Source organism: Zalophus californianus, chromosome 14 (assembly GCF_009762305.2).
Source record: "Zalophus californianus isolate mZalCal1 chromosome 14, mZalCal1.pri.v2, whole genome shotgun sequence".
Classification (NCBI taxonomy): domain Eukaryota; kingdom Metazoa; phylum Chordata; class Mammalia; order Carnivora; family Otariidae; genus Zalophus; species Zalophus californianus.
In genome coordinates, this window is record NC_045608.1 from 81,130,340 (window position 1) to 81,142,623 (window position 12,284).

General features: G+C 42.7%; 1 protein-coding gene across 3 annotated transcripts in view; it reads left to right on the forward strand.

The window, feature by feature from the left end:
- The window catches only part of SERPINB7 (serpin family B member 7), a 75,871-nt gene that overhangs the window by 9,230 nt on the left and 54,357 nt on the right, over positions 1 to 12,284 (forward strand). The window contains exon 1 of one of the 3 annotated variants that reach the window (XM_027576354.1): positions 2,458 to 2,504. The exons of the other annotated variants lie outside the window; for them this stretch is intronic. The gene's annotated coding sequence lies outside the window, so the exon portion shown is untranslated. Of the gene's footprint in view, positions 1 to 2,457; positions 2,505 to 12,284 lie in introns of those variants that run through there. 3 annotated transcript variants of the gene reach the window in all.

Below are 12,284 nucleotides of genomic sequence, written 5' to 3' on the forward strand. Positions count from 1 at the left end.
TTTTCAGTTGGCTTACTTTTTAAATTTTAAATGTATCAGATTATAATTGGAGATAATATTTGAGGGTTACTTGTCCCCTTGATGTCTTATGTCCATCTTCTAGGCTTTCTTTGTATACTGCCTTCATGAGGAAAGAGTATGCTGTTGGGCAGTGCTGGGGTTCCTCAATGGATTTTCTAGATAATAGCCTTGAAAGTCAAGCTTTTGTTTGCATATACCTGAATTTGGGAGATGAGGTTCTTTAAATTTCCAAGATTTGGCACAAAAAATGCAGGGTGCAAACTACGAGAGAAGCTGAATATGCAGTTAATTTGACACATGTGGACACATTTCTGTATGTATATAGGGCTGGAACAGCTTATGCACAGACTTATAATCAGTTTTAGTAGTTTTTCCACTTTATACTACCACTAGCAATGTCTGAGAAGTTCCTGTTCAAATCTTGTGCATATTTTTCTACTGGGTTGTCTTTCCTTTTATTACTGATTTGTAGAACTACTTTATATATTTGCATAACATTTGAATGGGAGGAGATGAGGAAAAGGGATGTACTTATACTCTAAGTCTAGCCTTGGCAATGTGTCTAATTTTCCTGTATCCAAAGGTGTGTGTGTGTGTGTGTGTGTGTGTGTGTGTGTGTGTGTGTGTGTGTGTGTGGTGAGGGGATGCATGGGATGTTGTTTCTATAAAGGACTAGTGACCTTCAGATAGCCTATTATGTTATGCCATGCTGCCTACCATTCTTACCCTTTCTACCCTGGCAGTTAATCCATGGGCCAGGGTATCCAGTAAGATGGAGACTGAGTATCCCCAACCCAGATAAATGGAAATAGAGAATAGAAGTGGTTCTATAAATTAGTGATACTGGCTGGTTTTATTTAACATGAACAGGGAAGTCTTATTTCAGCACACAGACACTACATCTCTATGCTCCACTGTCACGGGGCCATGGCTGTATTTAACAAGGGCAAAGTGACAGTAATTTTGTGACGTAGATAAGATTTTTATTTTACATACAGATCATGATGAAATGCAAAATGAAAAGTCTTTTTCCAAAAGATAATTTAGGAAATGTCCAGGTGTGTATGAAGGGTGTTTATAGTCATGGCCAACCAAAATACTCCTTGGACCACAATTAATTAAGTACATATTTTTCAAGTGCTTACCAGATTTCTTACAGTGTATTAAATCTTTGGGATTTTAAAGCGGTATGGCTTGCTTTCTGTGCTCAGGAAGATGTCTTGTAGGAGTGACTTAGAAGTGACAATATAAAATTATGTATAAAAAGTGGAAATTCAGTAAAATATATGATGAAAGCATATTATCAAGAAAGAAAGAAATCAATATGGGCTCATGATAATATGGAAGATGGCGAAAATGGGGGATGTGAGGTGGACTTTGAGTAATAGGTAATATGTAAATAGAAGAATCTTATAGGATCAGTTCTCATACATCCTGGATTTTCCAGGGCTGTCTCAGTCGGTTATTACAATAATAATTACATTTATTAAATGCCTGCTATCTACTAAGTACTTTGTATATGCTACTTATAATCCTCTCAACCACAAATTTCCTAAAATTCTCCCCATTTTTCAAACAAGCAAAGCAAGACATACAGAGCTTGCCAAAGGTCTCGTGGGTACAAAGTGAGGAGCTGGAATTTCCAGTACACCACACCCTTCTCTATTCTGCCACTAGAAGCGCATTTCCCAGAAGACGTACCCTGATGTTTGGTTCCAAATATATGGTCTCTGCTGTGTATTGCGTTGTTAGCATTTCTGCAGAGTTGCACGTTGCCATCTATTATTGGCAAAAACCGTTCATGTGTTGCAAGCTTATCCTGAGATCTGGGACTTGAGTTACTTCATCTTCAGGGACACCATTTGAACTCTAGATAACGACTGTCGTGGGAATGGCTGAAGCCCAGGCATTCGGTCAGTCCTGGGCAGAGAACAGGATTGTCTAAGTTTTGCACCTGGTGCTTGGCCCCTCTTGGCTCTGTCTCACCCTCTCACCCTCCCTGTGTTCTATTCTGCTGGCTCTGATTCTTGGCTCTTAACTGATAACCTGCTCTAGGTCCAAGTACACACAGTTTAGATGGGAATGTGAAAGGAGAGTCTTTAGAATGTTTTCTTTCTGTGGTTGGTTTAGTTTACTTGCTCATGATTAAATGTGGTAGGATGAATGACAGACACCAAGGCGCTACTCTAGGCTTCCTGCTGAGCAGGGGGATGCCATGTGCCTTCCTGAGTTGGACAGGGAAGCCTATTTGGTGTGCCTCCTTGGTGTCCCTTCCATGATTCTCTTCGGAGAGCATCTGGGAGAGGGGAGGGGCTTCTTGCACTGCTGTCACCACTGCTGCTGTTGTCGCTAGCCGCTCCCTCAAGGGTTGAGCCAGCGGGGATTCTGGGGAACTTTCCCTGGACCTTGGCAGAGATGAGGAGGGAGGAGGCAGGAGGAACTTGAGCCCAGCAGTGCAGGTGGCAGAACTGCAGTGTGAGGAGGTAAGGGGCATTCTTACGCATGCTGGGTTATTCTAGAGTATTCTCAGACACTCTAAAAGGGATGGGCAACACCAGTGGCTGTCTATGTGAGCATTCATCTGCCTTCAGAGTGACAGCTTTGCCTCCAGCATCTGGGCTTCTGGCAGTCAGACAATGCCTTGCTTGGTAAAACCAGAGTCTCCTGCGCTTCCCTGAAGGCATCATAAACTCCCCTATTCACTCTCTATTCTCTACAGGGTTGTAGAGTGATTTTAAGATTAGAATGACAGTGGATGGCAGCCTCTATCACATTGGCCAACATATTAGATATAAGAAAATCAGCATTGTTCTTTACTGTATGTGAAAAACGCCTATCAACTGCTGAATAAATCCACGCTTATAAGGGATAATTTATACACCGAACATACTTAATGCTTGCATCCAGGCTTCCTATCCCCTGGGCGTAAAAACGGTACTAAATAAATGTGTGAATGAATGCATGGATATTTACAAGCTAGTCTTTTCTACCTTTTTGTTTGTTTGTTTAACAGCAAATGATCTAAAACCCTGATGACAAGTTGCGTGTCAGCTCCCAGATCCAAAACAAAAGCTAGAAACAATAATACACGATGATAAAAATCCCCCCCCCCCAAATCTTCTAGGTGTTAGACACTCCCTGTTGGTGATATTTTCATTATCATCAATGATATTTGGCAACTTTAGCAACAATGGGGAGAGGTTTGAGCTTGATGTTGTTGTTTTTAGGAAGGTTAGGTGCTTTGGAGTACTTGATAAACTTAATTCAGAATCAAAAGTTCCTCACCCAGAAAAACAAAAATCCAAAACTGGGTGCAGCTGAGCTTTAGAATATCTCTGTGGTTTATGGGGCGCCCGGGTGGCTCAGTCGTTAAGCGTCTGCCTTCGGCTCAGGTCATGATCCCGGGGTCCTGGGATGGAGCCCCGCATCGGGCTCCCTGCTCCGCGGGAAGCCTGCTTCTCCCTCTCCGCCTCCCCCTGCTCGTGTTCCCTCTCTCTGTCAAATAAATAAATTTAAAAAACTTAAAATTTAGAATATCTCTGTGGTTTAAATGTTGTGTTCAACAGTAATGTATAGCCTGGACCTCTCTGCTCATATTTTTGCTCATAAAGATGAACCAGAGTGTGGGCTTCTCATGGGGCCCAGACACAGAGGAGAGGAAGGAAAAGGAAAGGGACTTTTTATATTTTTGAGGCCCTAACCTTGCATTTAATCACAGTTGTAGCTGGAAGATTCTGATCCATAGTCTGTGGTTGGTAGGGTTTTCAATACTGACATGTTAGTAGAGAAGTTTATGTTTATATTGATAAATAAAATAGCATTGATTCCTCAACAGGGATGAGGTAAAACTGTTCTGGAAGTTTTTCTTAAAAAAGAGGTATTAAGTCTCTCATTTGTCTGAAAAGTGCTTAGAGATCTACATGGGGTGGAATGAAACCTAAGTTTCATAACTAAGGAAGTGTGCTGTTTTATTCACATTTCATGAGTGAAGATGGGGTCTGGGTTTGCTCCAAAGTAAACGCTGATTTCCTCCTTTATTCTTTGAGAACTAATTAGGTTATGCTCTCCTGTCTGTCCTGGTTTGTGTTGCCATGGGGGATGCTGCCTGGAACACCAGCAAAGAGATAAGAGCTCCACAAGTGAAGTTTTGTAGGGACAAGCCCTGTAGTCTTAGAATGTTCCCCAGAGGAGCAGAGACAAGGATACGGCTGGTCATCAGGGCTGTCCGGAGAGAGGTTGGAGCCCCAGGGATGGTGATGCTCTGCGCCTGAGCCCTTCCCTCCAGCTCAGTCGACCTCACTGGCCTCTCTTCTTACTTCTGTCAGAAGGAGTTTGAGCAGCATTTCTCCTGTAAAGCCTCTTGCAGCCATTCCTGCTCCCCCAAAGCTCTTCCCAAGCATCGCCACCCATCACAGGGCATGGACTACCGGGGGAGAGGCAGGAAAAATGTCTTAGGAATTTCCTCCCGCCCACAGTGTTTAAACTGAAGTGTTGAATTGAGGTGGCACTTCAGGTCATAGTTAGAGGCTTCCTGTTTTTTTTTTTCCCACTTCTGAAATGATGAAAAACACTTTTTTCTTTACTGCTTCTTTTCTTCTCATTTCTCCCCCGCCCCTTTTTTTTTCAATTTTTCTTTCCCTGCGAGAAGGGTGGGAGGGGGCATGAATGGGACAAAAATCAGGGATAAGATGAGAAGGATCGGAGTTTCTTTCTCCTGGTCCCTTTGGTATATAATTAGCCTGTTTTCATGGCAGACACTGGAGTTTGCGGGTTGACTGAACAAAATTCACTGGCAGTAGTATCACTTTAAAGGTGAGTTAGTGGGGTGCCTGGGTGGCTTAGTTGGTTAAGTGTCTGCTTTCAGCTCAGGTCATGATCCCGGGGTCTTGGGATCGAGCCTCCCATCAGGTTCTCTGCTCAGCGGAGAAGCTGCTTCTCCCTCTCCCTCTGCTGCTCCCCCTGCTTTTACGTTCTCTCTCTCTCTCTATCTGTCAAATAAACAAAATCTTTAAAAAAATAAAGGTGAGTTAGTGAGGCAAGCGGTGCTTAATAGACGGGCACTTTGAAGAATTTTAAAAATCTTTATTCAGCTATGGACAAGAACTGTTAGCACGTCACTAATAAAAGGGTGCAGTTCTCTATGTAAGGCTGTTGTCATGGTTGACCAGTATGTTTTTACCTATCACCAAAGGTGGAAACAAATAGGGACAGTATTCATTGAGATAAATATTTACACATGAACCTTTGAAGTTTAAAAGGAGGATACTGTTCTGTGTGCACAGATGTTATGTAATGAGAGCATGCCTCAGAGGATACAAAGTAAAGAGGAGAGCTGTTTTCTCACACATGTTGCTGCCTGTTCAGGCTCAGATTATGAACTTTACTGTGTGCCAGGTCTCATAAAATCAATATGCGGGGTGGGTGCATGAAATGTTTCAGGCAAGTGGTTGGGAGTGTATTTTCCTACACCTTGATGGTGACTGGCCATTTCTGTCAGTGGGGCACAGAGAACCGATTTATGAGTGGTTTGCTCCCAGCCACCCCTGGAGGACCCACAGAGCGATCCAGTGACAACACCACAGTCTAAGAGCCATCCCGACCTGTCTCTTGTTAAAGGTTGTAGAAGCCACACAGCCATTCATCTCATATGACAAAGTGGGTATGGGCTTCCACAGCATCCCAGTTGAAATCAGGGTGGAGGATAAACAGAGGTTCCTGCATCCATGGTCGGTATTTTTTGAGGAGCTGGTGAAGGAGATTCTGTGAGATTAGAAGGCATTAATTATCTCAGGCAGTTAGGCCTGGCCCTGCGGTTTCCTCCAAGATTCCTGTCCTACATTTTAGATTTTGCCAATCATTTCCAGAGTCTTGGGTGGACTCAGTGTGTGTGTGTGTGTGTGTGTGTGTGTGTGTGTGTGTGTGTGTATGTGTGTGTGTGTGTGTGTGTATGTGTGGTGTGAGGAAATGGAAAAACTTACAAAGACTCTCATTTCTTTGTAGTTGACATTACAGTGAATTAAAAGTCTTTCTTTTTTTTTTTTTTTTTTTAAAGATTTTATTTATTTATTTGAGAGGGAGAGAATGAGAGACAGAGAGCACAAGAGGGAAGAGGGTCAGAGGGAGAAGCAGACTCCCTGCCGAGCAGGGAGCCCGATGCGGGACTCGATCCTGGGACTCCAGGATCATGACCTGAGCCGAAGGCAGTCGCTTAACCAACTGAGCCACCCAGGCGCCCCTAAAAGTCTTTCTTTTCTCAAATTCCCTACCTTTTCCCACATTGGTCACCATTGTCATTTTGAAAGTTTCTGTTCAATGTTAAGAGTTAGAAACATAGGAAGTTCATCTTTCTTGTCCAGAAAATTTAGTTAGCTGCAAAACAAAAATTTAGATTCTGGATTTTCTGATTCTTATTGAGCCAAATGATTGTGTATAAGTTCTATCTATTATAGCATGTGTACCCTTGGAAAAGTAATTGAATAACTTGAAATTAATTTTCAGCTGAAAAATAGGAAAATAGGAATAATAATAAAATAGTGGTATCAATGCTTGTGAGGATCAAGAGATTTTATAGATTTAGTTGGTGTAAGAGTTTTAGTTATAAAGTGGCATAGGGGTCTGTCAGGAATCAAATATGATTTGCCAGAGTCCTTAATCTCATCTTTGGTTTCCAGAGGGCCATTTAATGCTTTAGGGTTGGAGTTGGCAAACTTTCGCTCTCAGTCCAAAACAGGCTTGCCACCTGATTTCTTAAATCAAGTTTTATTGGAACACAGCCATGTCCATTTGTTTACCTCCTTGCTCTGTCTGCTTTCATGCTACAACTGAAAAATTGAGTTGTGACAGATGGCGATATGGCACAGAAACCCAAAGTATTTACTCTCCGGTCCCTTACATAAAAAGTTTGCCAACCTCTGCTCCCAGGAGTTCCTGATGAAACAGTCTAAACTTCTATAGGGCAATGCTTAGTCTTTCATGTAATCATACACACTAGGCACCACACTTAGCAAACTAGCAGTAGAGCTCCCCTTCAAGTTCACAGTCTGGTTTGCCTTTCTGGTAAGTTTTAGATTCTGAGGGATCCTTTCCTGTTTGTTGTCCATCCCTCAGCTACAAGTGGTTTTACCAGGGGGTGTGTTGCCCACATATTTTAGTAACGACTTCTTCAAACCTGGGGTTAGTGTCACACTGCTACATTCTCACTGCACCTCCCCCACTGCCTCACGCACACACTTTGTACAACTGCCATTGCTAACTGTGTGGTCCACGTAGCAGGCAACAAATGGCATGATTGGTGTGACTTTAAAATGTTCACCGATATAGAGCCCCAGAAATTTTTAATAGTATCAGGACCAGGACTGATCCTAACTGCCTGGTCACACCCAGAGCCAGACACCATCCACAGAGATTAGTTCTTTTCCCTCTGATATTTGTGCATTTCCTGGCTGGCGAAAAGTGGCACATGGGACTTAAATTGTATAGTGAACACTTTCACTGTCTCGAACAGATTAGTTAATATAAAGGGAAGCAAAAAGTCATGAGCTGCTTTCTTAAAGATGCTTCCCGCTTCCCTGAAGCACTCAGAAATATAATCACTGTTTAGAAACTGGCTCTAAATAACAGTGACTTGGCCATTTTTATCCAGTCTCAAATCTTCTGTATCTGTCCCCTGGAGAGATAGTGGTTGACTGTGGAGAGATGTTACAGGGACAGTTAGAGGAAAGTGATTCTTTAGGGCCTGGGCCCCTTTACATGAACAGATCCTCATACCATCTGGATTTTTGGTATGTGTGACATAAAGAAGACTCTCGTGGAAATCCTGGTGCCCATGTGGGTGATAGGCCCACTCCCTTCTAGCTCCTCACCCTTCTCATCGTCATGAACAGCCACTGTGAGGCTCCCACTCCCTGCTTTGACACAAAGCCCAGATATTCAAAGGCATCCTCACCGTGTGCAAGTTCCCTTAACAGCAAAGAGCAAGAACTTTGCCTTGTGGCCAGGGTCCACGAGTTTTAGTATTAGGCCCTAAATACGTAAGAAAGATTTCAAAGCTTTCAAGACTTGATTAGAATCATCACTGAGTGTAGACCCACTTCTTGGTCAGTGGCTGTCAAGCAGTTGTGACCGATCACGTGCATGTGCGCACATGAAATAGTATTTGCCCTTACTGTGAGCAGTGCTCTGTGATCTGTTTTAGTCCCTTTGTTCTTGTGTGTCCTCTCCTGTTCTATCTTATCATATACTACTGTATTTCAGTTTTTAAAAAGATTTTATTTATTTTGGGAAGGAGAGAAAGATGAGGGAAGGGGCAGAGGGAGAGAGAACCTCAAGCAGACTCCCTGCTGAGCGTGGAGCCTGATGTGCGGGGCTCACTCTCACGACCCTGGGATCATGACCTCAGCCATAATCAAGAGTTGGACGCTTAACTAAGCCTGAGCCACTCAGGCGCCCCTCATTTTTTTTTTTTTTAATGCTGATGTCCATCCGCTAAATGTATTTCATTTCCCCCAGTGGATTGTAATCTGCAGTTTGGAAAGAAGTGTTCTAGGTAATATGAACATTACTGACTCTTGCCTACTAAAATTGATGGCTAGGAAACAATGTATGTTTTCCTTCGTACAGAACCATGACACAGAGACCTAATGGAGAGCACTCAGGCCTCTCTGGGCACATGTATCTTTTTCCTTCCACAACTGGATGGATTATTTTAAAGTCCTGATTTCCTTTTTATTTCATTATTAGCTTTTCTCTTTTCCACCGCCCCCCCCCAAGTCTGTTTGTTTTCTTTCTGCCTTTGACCACTAGCTCCACCAGTCACATGAAGGGCTGCCTTGTTCTCTACTGTCCCTGAGCCCTTGCGTATGTGGCTGTGGCCTCCTTTCTGCCCCGTAGGCCTGATCAATTCTAGTTTATCTCTGCTAAGTTTCTCTGCGCCCTGTAGTTCTCCATGAACTCTTATTTCCTGGTTGTTCAGGAAGTGGCACTTCTCATTCTGCCTTGTAATTGCTCATAAAGGGTCTCCTTTCCAAACTTTGGGCCCATTGAAGGCAGGGACAGGGTTATTTTTTTTTCTTTTTTTTTAATTTTCTTATTGTTATGTTAATCACCATATATTACATCATTAGTTTTTGATGTAGTGTTCCATGATTCATTGTTTGTGCGTAACACCCAGTGCTCCATGCAGAATGTGCCCTCTTTAATACCCATCACCAGGCTAACCCATCCCCCTACCCTCCTCCCCTCTAGAACCCTCAGTTTGTTTTTCAGAGTCCATCATCTCTCATGGTTCCTCTCCCCCTCTGACTTAACTCCCCTTCATTCTTCCTTTCCTGTTATCTTCTTCTTTTTCTTTTTTCTTAAAATATGTTGCGTTATTTGTTTCAGAAGTACAGATCTGTGATTCAACAGTCTTGCACAATTCACAGTGCTCACCGTAGCACATACCCTCCCCAATGTCTATCACCCAGCCACCCCATCCCTCCCACCCCCAACCACTCCAGTAACACTCAGTTTGTTTCCTGAGATTTAGAATTCCTCATATCAGTGAGGTCATATGATACATGTCTTTCTCTGATTGACTTATTTCACTAAGCATAACAAGGGACAGGGTTATTTTAAATTTACCTACCATGGTATCCCCACAGTATGTCACAAGGTCTAGCATCTAGTAGGCTCTTGATGCAAATTTGTGGGATGAATGAGTAGATGAATGGAACTACTGACTGGAGGGGGAAAAAGCCACTAGATGAAGGATTTGAATGGGCAACCTCCTTAAAATAAGTTCTATTATCATTCTTCTTCTTCTTTTGTTTTGTGCACAATGCCAGAATGTCCATGGAATTTCCTCCTGAAATAAGATTGTGAGGCTTTTCTCTTATCTCTGGTGGTATAGTCTTTGTATCTTCATTCAGATCATACCTGCCCGAGGCTATTACTGAATCGGACTTATAGATTGTTATGTGCATTAGTATGTGTATCAAGTGGTAGGAGACACAGTGGCCTCCTAGACATCTAGCTTATGGGCTGAAGGGAAATGGGACAAGATTGTATACATTAAGGATCCTAGCTTCAGGCACGTTCATGAAAAGCTGCATGTGCCAAGGATCTGATTTGCATGGTTTTCATTGGCATGGTTTTGAATTGTGTATGTTGGCTGTCTCAGCCAGTGCACGTGGTGGTTGGTGCATGCAAGCAATCACGCTTGTTCTCCAGAAGATCAAATATTGGAGAGGAAGTCTTTTCCCTTGTAATGGCATTTTCATCTCAAATTTTATATTGGCTTAATTTAATTAATCCCGTATCTGTGGAATATAATTCATTTTATCAATAGTCAGTTAAAATTTAACTTTAGTATGGTTGCTGGATTTCAATTGACTCAACATGGGAAAGCCACTTCTCAGAATATTCACCAACAAAAAGATTGTTTAGTCCTCTTTTATTTCTGTAATTTCATTTATTGAAGGACCATTTTTAGTGTCTACTAGGATATTGTGGTGAGACAACAAACACAGACATTGCCTTCATGGAACCCAAAGTGTAAAGGAGAGACAGACATTCAATAAATACATAGATACATAGTTGTAAGCTCTTATAAATACTAAAGGGAAGGTCTCTGAGTATAGGAAGGAGGGCCGAATTTAGATTAGATGTTGAGGATGCCTCTTTGTTGATGTGGTATTTACGCCAGATGCTTCATTCCTGGTGATGGAAACCTGTAAGAAATCTTTGAGGAGGAAAAAGCTAACTCTTTTAAATAATTGAAATATCACTGTACTGGAGCTTAGGGAGAGCATTACGTTCCTAGAGCTGCTATAACAAACCACCACAAACTTTGTGGTTTAATTAAAGCAACACAAATGTATTCTCTTACAGTTCTGAGGATCAGAATTCGGAAATCAAAGAGTCAGCAAGGCCAACACTTACTCTGAAGACTCTAGGGAAAATCCTGGCTTGCTTATTCCAACTTCTGGTGGCTCTAGACTTCTTTGCCTTGTAGAAGCACAATTCCTGTCTCTCCACTTGCCATCTCCCCCTGAGTCTCTGTGGCTGAAATATCACTCTCCTGTGTCTTATAAGGGCATCAGTCATTGGATTTAGGGTATACCTGGGTAATTCAGGATAATTGCCTCTTGAGATCCTTACTCAAGTCTACAAAGACCCTATTTCCAATTAAGATCATATTCATCTGTACGGGGGCGGGGGTTAAGAGATGGGTATATCTTTTTGGGGAAGGAATACAATTCAACCCACTACAGGAGTGAGAAGGGGAGTGTTGGAGAAGAGGTGGGCAGTGGGCATGGCCAGGTCATGGCCATGGGCCTTGTAGGCAAGATCAAGAACACAGGGAAGTCTTTGAAGGGCCCTCAGCAGGGAAGTAACATGATCCACCCATGTCTGAAGACAACTGTCCTGGATGATGTTAGAGATCCGATTGGAGAGGGCAAGAGTGGAAGAGGTGAGGGCAATGAGGAGCTATCGCCAGAGTTCAGATGAGAAATGATGGTGATTTGGATGAAGGTGGTCCATGAAGAGATGATGAGAAGCAGACAGACCTGAGATACATTTTGGAGGAGGAATCAGTAGCACTTGGCAATGGATTACCTAAGTGTGGGGGAGATGGAGAAATCAAAGGTCACCCTCAAAATTTTGTACTGAACAACTGGACTGATTGGAGTTACTGAGATGGGGAAGGCTAGAAAGGAAGAGCAGGTTTGGGGAAAGATCATGGGGGCAGATATGAAGGTGAGAAGTTTGAGATGCTTGGGTGATATCTACTAGACTTTGGAATATAGGAATTAAAGGAGATCTTGGGTCTGGAGATGCAACTTTGGGAGTCGCCAGTGGTGGGTAACCATGGAAGTAATGGGGGTGGGTGAGATCTTCTGGAGAGAGAGTGGGGAAAAGTGGGACCAGCATTTAGAGCACAAAGCAGACAGAAGGAACCAGCAGAGGAGACTGAGGGTATGGTATGGCCCCACCAGGCTTTCATCCACCTCTGAAGGTGTCCGAGGAGCAGGGGCAAGTGCAGGAGACTTAGAGATCTGACTTTTGTTGATACACTTGACACTTAACTTGTTCTGTGGTTTTGAGCATCTGTTCCCTTTACAAGCAGGTGCTATGAACACCTTTTTAAAAGAGATATGTAAAATAAGGGCATTATTAATCTTTGCCTCTCCATGTATGAATATTCAGGAAGAGAAGAATCATTTAACATGATGACGTATTTCACTACATTCAGTGGCACAATTTAGATTAATTTTTATTTC